Source organism: Sus scrofa, chromosome 13 (genome assembly GCF_000003025.6).
Source record: "Sus scrofa isolate TJ Tabasco breed Duroc chromosome 13, Sscrofa11.1, whole genome shotgun sequence".
NCBI classification, from domain to species: domain Eukaryota; kingdom Metazoa; phylum Chordata; class Mammalia; order Artiodactyla; family Suidae; genus Sus; species Sus scrofa.
Window position 1 is genome coordinate 27,537,835 of NC_010455.5, and position 13,555 is coordinate 27,551,389.

The 13,555-nt window shown below is 41.6% G+C and overlaps 1 long non-coding RNA gene across 1 annotated transcript in view; it reads right to left on the bottom strand.

Moving 5' to 3' along the window:
* The window catches only part of LOC110256512, a 28,125-nt gene extending 16,458 nt beyond the window's left edge, over nt 1-11,667 (bottom strand). Inside the window, exons 1-2 of the long non-coding RNA XR_002338104.1 lie at nt 11,585-11,667; nt 4,108-4,168 (exon numbers count right to left, since the gene is read on the bottom strand). This is a non-coding gene — a long non-coding RNA (uncharacterized LOC110256512). The remainder of the gene's footprint in view (nt 1-4,107; nt 4,169-11,584) is intronic.

The following is a 13,555-nucleotide window of genomic DNA, read 5'->3' on the forward strand; positions in this document are numbered from 1 at the left end:
TACCCAAGACAAGCCTCTTAAGTATAAATTGCTTATTAAACCTGCCACCTACCAATAAATAAATAAATGAGGCTATTAAAATGTGTGTGATGCAGCTAAAACAGGGATTAATGGCTCAAAGGCTTAGGGGCAAATTATAGCTACAAATATTTATTTTAGAAAGGAAAAAATCTCTTCAGTCGATACTATAAAGTTCCATACTAAATAGCTAGGGGAAAAAAGTGCAAAGTAAACCCCAAAAAAGTAAAATATAAGTAAGAGAATAATTTTATGAAATTGAGAAAATTAGAGACAAGTAGAGAAAATACAAAAAGAGAAAATTAAGATGAAATATGGTTCTAATAAAAGATTAAGAAAATTGATATACTAATTAAGAAAATAAAAACACAAATTACCAATATCAGGAACGAAAGACATTAAAAGAATAAGCTAATATTATGATCAACTTTATGGCAAATTAAACAACTTAGATATAATGGACAAAAACTATAAATAAAACAACTTAGAGCAGACATGAGAGAAAATAAGAAATCAGAATACCTATATCTATTAAAGAAATTAACTATAAAGTTTCTCAAAAATAAGTCTCTAAGCCCAGATGGTTCTATTAGCATATTCTATCAAACATTTAAGAAAAAAAAAAAACCAGTCTTACACAAACTCTTTCAAAAATGGAATAGAAAACACTTCATCTAATTTTGTGAAGTCAACATTTTCCCAATACCAATACTAGACAAAGGTAATTCAGTAGAAGAGTATTATAGTCCAGTATCTCGATGAACATACAAGCAAAAATCCTTAGCAAAACCTTAATAAATCAGTATATTGTGAATAAACAGAATTTATGCCCAGAATGCAAAGTTGGTTTAAGATGGAAAACCATTCAATAAAGTTCCCAATATTAACATAATAAACAGGGAAAATCACATGATTATTTCAATAGATGCAGAAAAAAACATTTAGCAAAATCCTATACCAATTCATGAGAAAAGAGTCAGAATACTAGAGTTAGAAGGGAATTTCCTCGTCTAAAAATGCATCAACAGGAGCTCCCATCGTGACTCAGCAGAAACAAATTTGATTAGCATGCATGAGGATGCAGGTTTGCTCCCCAGCCCAGCTCAGTGGGTTAAGGATCCAGCATTACTGTGAGCTATGGTGAAGATCACAGATGAGGCTCAGCCCTGGTGTTGCTGTGACTGTGGCGTAGGCCAGTGGCCACAGCTCCTATTCGAGCCCTAGCCTGGGAACCCCCATATCCCATGGGTGCGGCCCTAAAAAAACAAATTTAAAAATTAAAATAAAAATGCATCAACAAAACACCTACAACTGATCATACTCAATGATGAAATGCTGGATGCTCTCTCCTTATAGTCAGTGACAAAACAAGGATATCCACTCTTACCATTTCTATTCAACATTGTACTCAAATGTGGCCACTGCAGTAACATAAGAAAAAGAAAAACCACCATGATCATGAAAGAAAGACCAAACTTTCTCTTTTCAAAGACAACACAATTCTACAGCAAATTTTAAGGAATCTATAAGTCAATTGCTAGAACTGTAGTTAATGTAGTTAGGTCACAAAACACAAGGTCAATGTTGAAAAAAGATCACTTGTATATCTACATACCAATTGAAAAATTGAAATGTAAAAAGCAGCACCAGGTACAATAGATTTTCAGCCTCCCTGGCACTGGGTATGCTCTGTGACTAAGTTGTGGTCAATGAAACTTAATACAGGTGATCTATACTGCTCTAGACATGGTCCAGATAACCCTCCAGGTAGAATCCTCAGTCCTCTCCCCTTCCTTATTACTAGAAAACCTGACAGGCTTGGCATTCTTGGTTTTAAGGTAACAGAGCTGCTAAAATAAGTGCTTGGATCCTCAAAGCCCTGCTTTAGAAAAGAGATGCCTGTTCTCGGGAATAATTGTTCGGGTACTCCTAATAATAAATTTATCATGTCAGGTTCATCAGCTAATATTACCTTAAATGACAGACTGATGATCACTTGGGTTCCAGATAGGGAAATAGTCTAGAACACAATGCTTACACTGAAAGAGTCATGCATATATAAGAACACACTATTAAATGCATCACAAAGGCTTGGGTGGAATACGAGTGGGATTTGAATGAATTTTAGTAACAAGGGGGAGAAGACATTGACCATGAAATGATACTCAATTCAGCAACCACAAGGAGACAACAGGTTAGAGGAGTCTAAAAGTAGATGCTATTAAGAGGCTATGGGTACAGGGAACTATATTCGGTATCTTCTAAAAAACTATAATGGAAAAGAATCTGAAATATATCTATATGAATCTCTTTGCTATACATATGAAACATTGTAAATCAACCATACTTTAATAAAATAATTAAATACTATTTTTTTAAAAAAGAGGTTATGTGTGATCAGCATACAATGCTAAGTATTGTTGTTTTGTTTGGGGTTTTTTTGCCACGGCCACGGCATGGAGATGTTCCCAGGCCAGGGATCAAACCTACACCACAGCTGTGACCCCAGCCAGCAGTGACAATGCCAGATCCTTAACCCACCAAGCCACCAAGGAACTTCCAAGGTTTTTTTTTGTTTGTTTGTTTGCTTTTTAGGGCCGCACCCTCGGCATATGGAATTTCCCAGGCTAGGAGTCGAATCGGAGCTGCAGCTGCCAGCCTACACCACAGCCACAGCAACGCCAGATCTGAGCCATGTCTGCAACCTACACCACAGCTCATGGCAATGCCAGATCCCTGACCCACTGAGCAAGGCCAGGGATTGAACCAGTATCCTCGTAGATACTAGTCAGATTGATTTCTGCTGTGCCACAACGAGAACTCCCAAGGATTGTTTAATTACACATTAAAGAGATTTAATGGCACAGTTTGCTTTGCAGAAATAGCAAATATAAATATACTTAGTAAAGGAAAGCACTTTGATATTCATTGCCACATTTGCAAAATGTGTATATTTTCTGATAGATGCAAAAATATCATGTCATAAAGTGCTTTTCTATGTTTTTCAAAGGAAAGTTTGTTAGAACCAGTAATATGATAGCCCAGGTACCATTAAGGAAAGCCCCTAACAGTACTGTTAGAATTGAGACCATCTTCCACTTAACCATTAACTCTACTGTGGATCTGGAGAGCAACTGCAAAGAACCCTACATATCACATGCAATGATTCATACCTTCTAGAAACTAACTACTCAAGACTGTAGGACGTTTTCATCTGGCACATATAACAAAATCTGACCCCCAAATAATCCTACTGTTTTAAATTCCTATGTAAGAGAAAAGAGGCACAGTTCCAGGTTAGCCATTTAGTATGTGAATTATATATGATTTTAGATGAGGCTTTTAGACTAGAGACTCATCTTAGTGCCTAACTGCTGGAAAGGGTGCAGTAAAAAAATACACTTAAGACCCCATGGAAATAGCAACAGCCATTAAAGTTGTACTACCACTTAAAGAAAAACTCGTAACTGAATGAGATTGCTTTGGTGTCACTGCAGTATTCTTACAGAGTTACGAAAGGGTCCACTCCTTAGTGCCACAAAAGACATTTTGATCATACATCTACATCTGGGGAGGTGTCTGAAAGCTAATGATAACAGCAGGGAATACCCAAGCAAGATTTCATGTAAGAGGACAAAGTGAACAATAGAAGAAAACGTAAAGAGTCATAATGTTCTTTGGGGGCGGGGGAGAGGAGTTCCCACTGTGGCTCCTCAGGAGAAGAACCCAGTATAGTCTGAGAATTCGGTTTTTAATCCCTGGCCTTGTTCCGTGGGTTAAGGATCCGGCATTGTCACAAGCTGTGGCATAGGTCTCAGATGTGGCTCAGATCCCACGTTTCCGTGGCTGAGGCTGGCAGCTGCAGCTCCAATTCAACCCCTAGCCAAGGAACTTCCATATGCTGCAGATGTGACCATGAAAAGGAAAAAAAGAAAAAAAAAAAAAGACTCATAATTTTCCTGTCTCATCACCCATTTCAGCAATAAAATGTTTCACAGGCTCTGCAATACAGTGTATCTCAAGACTTCAAAACATTAGAATCAGTGCACCCTGAGAACTATGTAAAGAAGTTAAAATAAATTGCCTTACCATCACTGTGAAACAGTTGCAACTTGCCGAGGACGAAATGATCACACTGGTTGCCAATTCTCTGAAAATGAAAACCCCGAATTAGGCCATGAGACAGAGGCAGACAGAAACACCATTTAGCCAAAAATGGGAAACAAGTCACTCTGAATTGCTCTGGGACAAGGTGGGTGGGGAGGGAGAGGAGGAGGTTAGGAGATCTCTCTATTAGGCAATTACCTCACTCTGAAAACTCTTCTTTCAAACCATCAGGCAGATGTATAAACTCCAGAGCAATATTTATGTGCTTTCCTGGGCACCTGGCATCCTGGTAGGCAATAGCCTTTTGTATACCACCATCTAGTGGCGTCCAGGAAGAACTCAAAGAGCTCTGTTTTTTCAATCTGTTGAAGGGGAAAGGGAATTTATGCATCCTAGGGACTTCTTTGCATTCTGGGCCCTCCCTGAAGCGGGGACCCTCCACTGGACTTTAATGATGTCAGTGCAGTCTTCCCTCATTTGGATGACTCTCACCATCTTTTACCATTTCAGGTAAGAATAATAGCATTTATTTATATCTAAGTTTACTATAAGGATAAAAATGTTCACCCATGCAGTGCTCATGCCTGGTATAGAGCAAGCACTCAAATATCCTCACTAGCCACCAGTGTCAGAACCAGTGCATTCATAGATTTAAAAACCCAACTCATTAGAGTTAAACTAAGCCATCCAGGATGGTTTAGGTTCTCCTCCACCACAATCCATGTATGCAGGTGGCCAAGAGAAGTGGTGGAGACATCAGAACTTACATTGAGCAAGGGCAAAAATTAGACATGAAAAAAGCCTCCATTCTTTCCCATATTTTTAGGACCATTATTCTTGCCATGAACTCTAAATAGAATGATGGTTCTAACCATTTTTTATTTCAAAAACACCTTGGGAATCTGGTGTTCCTGGTTCACCAGAAAAATGCACACAAAATCTTTCTTTTGATAGAGGGTGGCTAACTGACCCCCAGAGCTTAGTCCCATGGACCCCAAGGTTATCACTACCTCATTCACAGACTGCAGGGTCATCAGGGAAGAGCTGAGGGCGCATTTTGCCTACCAGCCCTTTTTGAGCCCCTTGCTTCAGGCAATGGCAGAAGAGTAACTGGTGAATACAGAACAGGGTCATGTGTGTTCTCAGCTCCATCTTGGGTTTGCCACTCACTCACTGAGAAAAAGCCAACATTGTTTAAAGCAGCAATAATCATGTGGGCATTTTCTCAAGCTTTACGCTCTCCTTCCTCTCAACCAGGAAAAGGTGCTTCAAGGCTGCCCTTGGGCAGTTTAACAGCTATAAGCAGAAGATGAAAATCTTATGAAATGCATTGACATTAAGACCCCAGCCATCTGTCAGGTAATTTAGAATTTTAAACAATAAAAGGAATAGTTATCTAGGCTTGCCAGCAGGCCTGGCTGCCTATGTCTTCATGAAAGCTACAGCTTCTACCAAAGACGAATGTAAGTAAGGTGACCAGAGCCATAGCCCACTGGCTACCAAGGGCTTTCTCCACCCATCATCAATCACTCCTGGACCATGGCAGCTGTCTGCTGGATCACAATATACCTTGTTCAAACTCAAAAGTGTGATCTTAGGGATATTATTTAGTATAGTTTATATAGTCCAATTGTTTGAGAGAGACATGATCTGGTCTAGATAAGGAATATGCACAAACATTCTGTCCTTCCCAAGTCAACTAAATCACACACCCAACTGGACCCCAGGATAAAGCAGAAAGAAGAAAGTGGTTTCGGGAGAGGTTTTTTTCTTTCTGTCTTTTGTATTTTTAGGGCTGCACCCTCAGCATATGGAGGTTCCCAGCCTAAGGGTCTAATCAGAGCTATTGCTGCCGGCCTACACCACAGCCAAGCAACGCAGAATCCCAGCCACGCCTGCGACCTACACCACAGCTCACCGCAATGCCGGATCCTTAACACACTGAGCAAGGCCAGGGATCGAACCTGCAACCTCATGGTTCCTAGTCAGATTTGTTTCCACTGTGCCACGACAGGAAATCCACAGAGGAAGTCTTTTGATTTTCTTTCCCCTACCCCAAAGAGAAGCTAAAATTCCATTTTATAATGCTGGTCTCAATTTTCATAAGTTACATGCAAGTCAAACAATGCCTCTGTGGTCAATCACAATTTGCTAAGCCTAGCCACCTCCCTGGTTAGCCATAGTCCCCTCTTTTCCCTTTTGTCTCCCAGACATGAGAGCAATCTTTCATAGCTTATGTTTACAGTTTTCTGTTCATCTGCTCTTTTATCTCATCAATGCATTCTTTGGTTCCATCTATTACTGTTGCTCCTACTTCTGTGCTCTTTATCTGTACTTTTTTCATATTTCTACCTGGTTCTTTGACATCTTGCTCTTGCTTCATGCTGCTAACATTGTTCCTTAGCTCGAGTGTATTGATCCTCCTTATTTTAAGTCTTCGACCTGTCTGTTCCAGACATTCAGTTTCAGGGGGGTTGTGTTATTCAGTTTGTGGCGTTTTATGTAATGGCACTTCTCAAGTGTCTAGTTGGAGAAATTGTGACCTGCTGCTTTGAAAGGATCTGCTACCCAGCCTGGGAATAGGTCCTAGGGATGGCTGAGTCAGCTTCTCCTGTTAGCTCTGATGAGCCTCCAGGATGAGCAGGGGAAGAGCCCTAGACACTAGAGAACAAATTTGATCTCTCTATTAAGCAATTACCATCTTTAACCTCGTGTCTCAGAGGAGCTATGGAAGCCCCACTTCTGGATTTAGACACAGGACTGCCCACTGGGAGCTGGACAGCTGTCACCTTATTTCCCTAACTCCTCACACCAAAGGGGACTTTTGTCTGTTTGCTGCCCTGGTGTTCTCTGGCCTTGACTGGGGGCTGGGTGGCTGTTCCCAGTCCCAACAGGGAAGGAGCAGACAGAGGCTGTCCCCAGACAATGAAGATAAGCGTGAACAGAACCCAGAAGCTTTCTTCCCATCAGCAGCCCCAGCCACCTCTCAGTGGGCACCACCTCTCCCCAGGGGTTTCTCAGCTATGTTCTAAGTTCCTAGATTCTGCTCTTCGTTCTTACTCCTCTAGAGATGCTTTGTCTTGAGAAGTAAACAGCCCACATTATTTATCTGGATTTGGCAGGAATCACCTACTTATGAAGGCAAGCCTCCTCCCCACATTTGCTACCTGTTTAACTCCTATAGACTTTGCTCTAGGAGACTAAACAAAGTCTTAACAAAAAGCCTTCAGCAAGAATTGAGAAAAATAAGCACCACTGTTTCCTAAAGGTAGTGAAAATATTTTTAATCTAGAAGAGTGAGACCCTCACCATCCCACCATGACCCTGGGGTTCTTCTCCTAGAATTCAAGAATTCAACCAAGAAAGAAGCTCAGAAAAAAAGCAGACTTATTCTAATCTGGCCCCTCAGATTAGTATCCTTAAATTAGAGAAACTGAGGGCCTAGGTGATCAGCAGAGTGCAGGAGGTAAGTATCTAGACACATCCTATTTGCTGAAGAGGTGATTCATGTTATAATTTAAGAACATTAAGATCCAAAAATCCCAAGTACATAGAAACAATCTGGTGTCATCGAAGTAAAATTTCAGTCATTGATAGATTCCCAGCTATCTTTGGGCTTCTCCAAAAATGTGGTTTCATTTTCTAAAACATCTGATAAGATTTAAGGAACTCATAGGCAAACCGCCAATAATGTGACTGGCTGGCTGGCTGTGACTCTCAGCCTGCCCAATGCATAGGAAGAAGAAATGTGACTTCCTCATTGGCATCAGCTGTCAATCCCACTGACTGCTTCCTCCATGATGCAGTAACTGCTCTATGTGAACACTTCCCCATAGCAAATGTCTTTATCCTGGGGGTTTACTGGGTACCAACAAAATGGTGTGGGCGTGACTGGCAGAAGAAAAGGAGGGGAGGAAAGAAGAACAAAGGAAGAGACGAGGTGATTATGAAACTTACTTCTGGGTGTGCAGGGTTACAAAGTCCATCTCCCATTAAGCTATGGGAGCCTTAGGGCCAAGATGGTCTTCACTTCAATCTACAAGCTCTGCCATAAAATATATGCTCAGTATGTGCTTGAGCAAAGGAGCCAGCCAGCGCCTAATGAATTGCATCACTACCTCAATACTTTGCTACAAATCCCAGTGGTTCCCACTTCCTAGATGAGGATTCAAGTTTTCACCAGTTGAGAAGACTCGAAGTCTACTCAACTTACAATCCTGACAATGAAACAGAGACCCAAAAACTCATTTTCAGGACCAGCATAGGCTACAGCCAAGGTTCTAAGTCCAGCTTTTGGTGGACTGACCTCTATTAAACTCAGCTTTAAAACCAGTGACATTAACAGTGTACCTCTTGAGTAAAAGAAAGGAAATAAATGGAAAACTTGTTTTCTATTTTATGGCTATGATAATAATCCAATACTGTCCCATAATCATTTTAGAAATGCAATAACTACATGTAGATTATATATAATGTATATATATTATATATAGTATTAAATATATGTATACACACATATAATCACCTCACTTATAAAATGCTGTTCCCAGAGGTAACAATGAAAAGACTCATGATGATTTAAACCTCTATAAGCCTTACTGAGAAGACGTTTCAGACAGGGTTGTAAGGATTAAAGAAAATGTATTTAGTCTAGCACAGTTCTGGCAGAGAACAGGTATTAAACAAGGACTTCCCTTCCACCAGCTGCCTCAGTCTTCTTACTTCTGCTATTCAGAATGGCCTTCAGGAAAAAATACCAAAGAATCAATCCAACAGTAAAAGGAATGGTAGAGACTGTGTCATTAACAGTTCTGTTCCAGAAAATTAGACGGAGAAAAATCATGCATTTCACACATAGTGTTTGCCATCTTCATGGATGCATAATTCATAAGGTTATAATTAAAAGGTGATGGAGGTAGATTGAAGCCCCCTACAGAGGTGCCACTCAAAGCTCTAGCTTTAAGTGTGCCAACTGGCTCTTGGGGACCAATGCCAAGAATGTGATCGAATGCTTTCTGCCAAAAGCAATGATAATTTAATCAACAATGGAAGGGCAGACCAAGCTAGTCTCCTCTACCAAAACAGCCTTTGGAATCACAAAGAGTCTTTTAGGGTTTTCTGAACCTGGGCCAGGTGGAGACGAGAGAGATATACGTAGCCACAGCTGGACAGTGACCAAAAGAGAATGACTGCCTCTGAAGAAGAGACTACGTGGAGCAACAAACTAGCCAGCTGGGTCTCTACCAGCGAGATCTGTTCACGACGCAGCTGATTGTTAAAGAGCACTCACACTGAGAATTGGAAATAAATCCCCAAGAGAACTGTTCCTACAGTCCAGGCTGGCAACCTTCCAAAGGAAGATGTGAAGTAGGTAAGTTTGAATTCTCCACGTCTCTTTCTGCCATAGGAAAGTGGATGAGATGGGATGGATATGTGCTCAGTATCAAGCCAGACCCCAATATACCCCTATTCTTAACTAATTATGGAAAAGTCTGACATCTGGGTTTCAATTGCAGGGTCTGTAAGGAGAGAAGAGTATTCTTGCCATTTTGCAAAAGAGTAATAGTGGCAGGGTAGACTATGCCACCATTCAGCCCCTCTCAGCTCAACTTCTCTAGTAGCAAAGCAATGGCACCTTAGGCCAATTTGAGTTTCCTTCCTATCAGGATCATGCATGGTCTACATGTTTGCTCTAGGGTCTTCTCACAAGCTACCTGGAATTTTCTGAAGACTCGCAAATGCCGGAGAACCTGCATCTCATTTTAATCAACACTTTGAGTAGCTAATTCACACCAAGCACTGAGTTCATGCAGTGTGAGTCATGGGGATGGATGGCCTGTTCCTACTGTCAATATGTCTGACCATCTGAAGGCAAGGAGTTAACCATAGCTTAAAAACTAAAACAAAAAAGAATTCCCTTTATAAAAAAATCAAACTCAGCATTCAAGACTTTTGATCCATATCCAAAACAAACATGGGAAAGCCCAATTCTTTGGCTGCTTTGTTTCCACCAACTTTTTCCTAAGTTGGGTACAGCCTCCAAAGCCAATCCAATACTGGGGAAGAAAAACAAGACTTACCTCTGGGGTCAAAATCAAAGGGGTCCCTCACCAAACTCCATTTTTGGAGCACTGTGGCCTGCCATGGAAGAGAATGATGAGTTGATGGAGCTGTGAGGCAGGACTTCAACAAGGCACATTGTCATTCTGGTTTGGGTACTGACCCTGGCTGGGTGGCCAAGGAGAGAGGCACTCTAGGCTAATAGGCAACTTGAAGCAAGGACTAAAAACCAGTGCAAATACCCACAGAAGCACTATCTTTTATTCAATAGTGCTCACAGTTGACAGGACTCAGTCTGGGCTTGTCTCCAGATACATGACAGCCAGGAAACACAATCCAGACTCAACACCTGAACTGAGTTGAAGGAATTTACTATCAACCAAAATAGCATCCATCTGGCCTCTTCATAGCCATGACAAAAATTAAAGTGACTGGGTGGTGTTTCCATGGTGATTCTGTTGTTACTACTGCGGACTGGCCTGTCCCTTGGGTACACAATTAGGTCCCAGTGAACCCCAAATGGTCCTACGCTTTGCTTCTTTTTCCTGATAATTACAATTCAATTTCAATTTTTTTTTTTTTTTTTTTTTGCTTTTTAGAGCCACGCCTGCAGCATATGGAGGTTCCCAGGCTAGGGGGTCTAATTGGAGCCACACATGCCAGCCTACACCACAGCCATGCAGGATCCAAGTGGTGTCTGCAACCTACACCACAGCTCATGGCAATGCTAGATCCTTAACCCACTAAGCAAGGCCAGGGATCAAACCCGCAACCTCATGGTTACTAGTCAGATTCGTTTCCACTGCACCACAATAGGAACTCCCTCAAACTTGTGTTTCTAATGAAAGCCCCAAAGATCCACTAATAGATCAATAGCCAACCTCTCTTCAAGTGCCATTATCCTGGACAGGCTGCATGGCTTAAATAACATCAGGCCCTACACTCTTCTAGGGATGATCTTAATGTTAAGCTGTGGGCTTTCCCCCTACTTAGGACTTCAAAATAAATCTACAATTCAACCTCTTAGTAATTTTAGAAGATCCGTGAATCTAAAATAGAAAAGCTTGAAACCAAAAGTTTCTCCACTACGGCAATTACAAATTACCAGTCCCTAAGGTGGGGCTCCTTAAACACCACACAAAAAACAATAACTGGCTAAGGAGCCTGCTCCTCCCCCTTAGAACTACATGAAAAAAAAAAAAAAAAAAAAACATGGTCCTTCAGAGCAAGTTCAGATGGAAGGGGTTGTGGCTGGAGGCCGTATTCTCCAGAGAGCAGATTAAATGCCCAGCGGATCTCATCTCTGTGGAAACAGAGAGATACACAGCTGACCTAGGCTCTTCATCACTCCTGGAGACGCAGCTTTTCCTACAAACCCATTTTTTTCATTCTGGCTTACCCTCCAGAGGCCATAAAGCTCTCATCACAGCCACCAAAACATCAGGTTTCAAACAGGACATGAGGCCACACGCCAGATTCTCCCACCACCCACAAGAGCAGAAGCTGCAGCCCAGAGAAAACTTTTATAACCTGTGGCTGAATTTTCTGATCAAGGAAACCTGAGACAGAAGGAGACTCATAATCTCACTTAGCTGCCTCACATGAGATGGGCTTCATTTGGGCAACAGTGCACTGTTTTAACTAGCAATCAACACTTCTTATGACTTCAAAGAATATGCTAGGTGTGTTCTTAAGAAAACTTGGAACGGCTGCATTTTTCTGGAAGTGCAAGGTCATTCCCCAGAGTCTAATGTGCCATTGGGAGAGACTACTGCCCAAACAGCACTTGCAAGCAGAAGTTAAGTAGGTGGATCTCAGACCTCATTGTACATGGGCCACACCTGGGAAGCTTATTAAGTGTCAGTTTCCTGGGTCCTGCCCCTTGAGGTTCTGATTTGGTAGCCTATGACTCTACATTTGTATCAAGCACCCAGGTGATATCAGTGAAGTGTTCCATGGCCCACAACCTGAAGGAGCAACATGCAACCCCCAGGTCTGGGTCAAGGTCCCACTCAGTCCAGCTGGACTTTACACTTTCAGGAGCACTTCCTATGACTCCATAACACAGGTCTTTTGCCCCATGACCCCAAAGATCTGATTATTCCACTATACACTCAACTAACTCCAAGCCTGTGTCTGTGCTGTGAGCAGTGATGATTCCAGAACCTCTCCACAGGGCAGGGATTCAGGTGCTGGATGCAGGGACCAGGAACACCACTTGGGCTTAGATAATGTGCTTACTTGATGCAGCTTGGCTGTGGCTGATGCTGACTGTCCGGCAAAGGACCCTGGCTTTATTGTTGAAATGGCAGATGGCTGAATTATATGGTGGTTATAAGCGTGAATTTGTCTGTCTCACACTGGATTCCAAGCTCTGAGGACAAGAACTGTGTGTTACTCTTCTTAGTGCCACAGAAGAGCATTCCATGAAGTAGATACTCAATATCTAGGGTTTTTTTTCTTTTTCAGCCACACCCACAGCATATGTAAGTTCCCAGGCCAGCAGTGGAATCCGAGCCGGAGCTATGACCTGTGCCACAGCTGCAACAGCACTGGATCCTTAACCCACTGCGCCGGACCAAGGATTGAATGTGTTCTCCAAAAAGATAAGCTGGATCTCTAACCCACCGCACCATAATGGGAACTCCTAGTTCTTAAAATTAATTGCTATACCTCACACCTCCCCTGGATCTTGTTCTAATACCCAGAGGCAAGTGCAGTGCCTTGCACATTAGAAGGCACATTCCAGGTATTATAGATGGGATTTAATGCTAGGTCCTCCTAAGTCAAAGCTGCCACATGAGGTTGTGCACTGCAAAGGGATACCATATCAAAGAGGCTCTCGTTTACACTGAGGCCATCAAAGTATCTGAATAGATATTTCTCAAAAAAAGATATGCAAATGGACAATAGTCACATGAAAAGATGTTTAACATGATTAGTCATTAGGGAAATGAAATCAAAATCACAATGAGATATTACTTCACACCCACTAGTATGGTTAATATCAAAAAGGCAGATACCAAATGTTGATAAGGATGTAGAAAACTTGGAACACTCCTACACTGCTGTGGGAATGCAGAATGGAATAGCTGCCTTATAAAACACTCTGACAGTTCCTCAAAAGCTAAATAGAAGGCTACCATATACCCCACCAACCCCACTCCTAGATAGGTACCCAAGAGAAATGAAAACATACATCCATACAAAGTCCTGTACACATATGTTCAAAGCAGAATTAGACATCAGAGCCAAAAAGTGGCCCTAACTCAAATGTCCATCAACTAATGAAGGAATAAACAAAATGTGGGATATAACCGAAAATGATTCAGCAATAAAAAGGAATAGAGTACTAACACACTGTACAACT